Here is a 2,994-nt window from a genome sequence, read left to right as displayed (position 1 = left end):
AGTGGGCCTACTGCAGTGAATGAACACCCGACTCCGACTGAGTGAAAATAGACTCTCTATAGTTCACGAACCTGTTCCAATACGCACACTGCACTGGCCTAGATACACTTGGCTTCTTACGTTCCCACAGTGAAACGACTCCGTTATCGCTCCCAGCTGGGGACCCCACTCGGAAAGACCCACTTTATTACTTGACATTCAAGTTTTAAATTTATACTTTTTTTTATTTAAGGGAGGGTTCCGAGTCCAGTTTCTTGAAGATGAAAACTAAAGGTTTATTTATCTCCACTAAACGTGTTTTAAACACAGCTGGCCTATATCTTCGTTTTTGAGAGGGGCAATGGCACCAATGCATTTTCTCCTTGGTAAACGGCACCCTATATGAGGAAATTGTACATTTCTACTGAGGCATTTCAAGGGCACCAAGTGAAGTATCAGCCCATTCACAGCATAGGAGGATATATAAAAACAATGTTTAATTCCAGTCTGAAAGCTTGTACTGCTTACAAAGTTCATACAGACCCCTACAGAACCATTTTGTCCAGTGAAATATGTGAACATATTTTCGAAAAATGTATCCGCCCGCCCCCCCCCCCCCCCAGACCACCATTTTTATGTGCCAAGCACATGTTTGGCTTACTACATGCTTTATGAATTTGGGACCTGCCCAAAACTCTAGTGTTAACATTATACTTATTTCGTTTATTTATATGCGCTTTTGATTTTGTTACATTTCTATATATTGTCCAACAAGAGTATGGAATAAGCGTATTATTGAATTGAATTGAATTGAATTGAATTGAATTGAATTGAAATAAAACGGAGACCAAACCAAAGCTGAAGCCCGAGCCTAGGTTTGGCAAAGGCACCAGGTCCCAATTTTATAAAGCTGCTAAGCAGAAAATATTTGGTAAGCAAAACATTTAGTGGGCACCGGTTGCAACGACGTAAACCGTATTATTTTTTGGCTGGTAACCAGTTTCTAATAAGCATGATTTTTCTGTGCTTAGCACTTTTTTCATGCTTACATGTTGTATGGAATTGGGCCCCGATAGAGCCTTCAACCAATAAGCTGTAAACATAATACTATTTCAGAATACTGCTTTTTAATTGGCCATGGAAAAGTCTGTACACTTCTACATGGACAGGCGGAAGGAAGTTGGTTCTTTAAAGTTGAGAGTAAATCCATTATGAGCAAAAGTTCAAGTTGACTCCGTGCCAGCAAAATCGTTAAAGGCACTGGACACCTTTTGGTAATTGCCAAAGTAGGTGTGTAGGCCTAATCCCAACATAAGCATAAAAAACTGTGAAAATTTGGGCTCAATTTGGTTGTCGAATTACCAAGATAACAATGAAAGAAAAAACGACCTTGTTGCATAGCTTTGTGTGCTTTTAGATGCATACTAAAATGCTTCGGCCGATGTATTTTAGAATTTGAGTGAGAAATGATCTTTTTTCCAAAAACAACGTTACTTCAGAGGAAGCCGTTTCTCATAATGATGTATACTACCAACAGCTCTCCATTGCTCATTACCAAGTACGTTTTTAAGCGAAACATTATTTTGAGTATTACCAGTATTGTCCGGTGGCTTTAAGCGGACAGCAAAACAAAGAAACACAAAGTAGAAATGAGATTCGGGAATTCGGGAATGTAAACAGAGCCGCTTCGGGACTCTTACTGTGGGGCCCAACCCGTTCCTCTTTTATAAGAGGACAGCAAAACAAAGAAACACATGTGATTTCGGACTTCAGAATGTACTCTTTATAAGCAGAACTCATTAAAGCCATTGGACAATTTCAGAACAGAAAAAAAAAAAGTTCACAGATTTTCTGAGATTTACAAATAACTTACAGTTTACAGAAGGTAATGGTAAAAGACTTGTCTTAAAATATTATTCCATGAAATGCTTTACTTTTTGAGAAAACATTAACACAATATCAATTCTCGATATCGAGAATTACGGATTTATTTCAAAACACTTGTCATGACACGGCGAAATGTGCGGAAACAAGGGAGGTCTTTCCCGTTATTTTCTCCCGACTCTGATGACCGATTGAGCCTAAATTTTCACAGGTTTGTTTTTTTATATAGAAGTTGTGATACACGAAGTGTGGGCCTTGGATAATAACGTTTACCGAAAGTGTCCAATGGCTTTAAAACATGCTTTATAACGAGGGTTGACTGTTAAGATTCTTTACGACGAAATGCTGGGATCTAGAAGAGAAATTCCCTTGTTCACATCGCTATTAAACGTAAACAATTTAACCACACATGACCATACACTTAAAGTACAAACAACAAACAAAAGTGTAAATCTTGCCTGCCTATTCAAATGAAAATGTGAACGTGTAATTTCATGTGAGTTTTCAATCATAACAATGACGTAGATATTCATAAAGCGTATTTAACAAGAAATAAAGCCCTGTACAATAACATAAAATTACAAAGATACAAGAAGAAAAAAAAAAAAAAAAAAAGGATTAATGACGAGGCTGACTGAAAACGTTTCTAAAAGAACAGACTAAATATACACTTTGAATTTACCGGCCATTCCTCCAAAAACCAATTCTGGAAAACATTTCGTTGTACTGTTAAGCGTGTTTACTCTTACTGTGTTTTGTGTTCAGTCCCACACACACAGAATAGGCTCAGTGAAAGGTCTTTGTGAGGATTAGTGCTGGTTCGAATGAATTCAATAAAATGCCAGACCGCGACAACTTTCAGCTTAATTTAACCGGCGTTTTCTTTTCAAAAAGGCACTTATGATTCATTTCATAGGGACTGCCAGGGTTCAATCTGGAGTCACTTTATATTTTGTTTATTAATATTTTTGGTTTTTACCCATAATTTACCGATGTGTGTTAGCACTGTATACTCAGTACTTGCCCGAGTCCTGTGAAAAATATCACAGGCATGTGGGATTCCCGTGGGATTCGAACCAACGACCCTTGCAATTCTAGAGCAATGTCATACCAACTAGACCACCGAGATTG

Source organism: Asterias rubens, chromosome 15, assembly GCF_902459465.1.
Source record: "Asterias rubens chromosome 15, eAstRub1.3, whole genome shotgun sequence".
Taxonomy (NCBI): domain Eukaryota; kingdom Metazoa; phylum Echinodermata; class Asteroidea; order Forcipulatida; family Asteriidae; genus Asterias; species Asterias rubens.
This window is presented reverse-complemented; position numbering follows the sequence as displayed.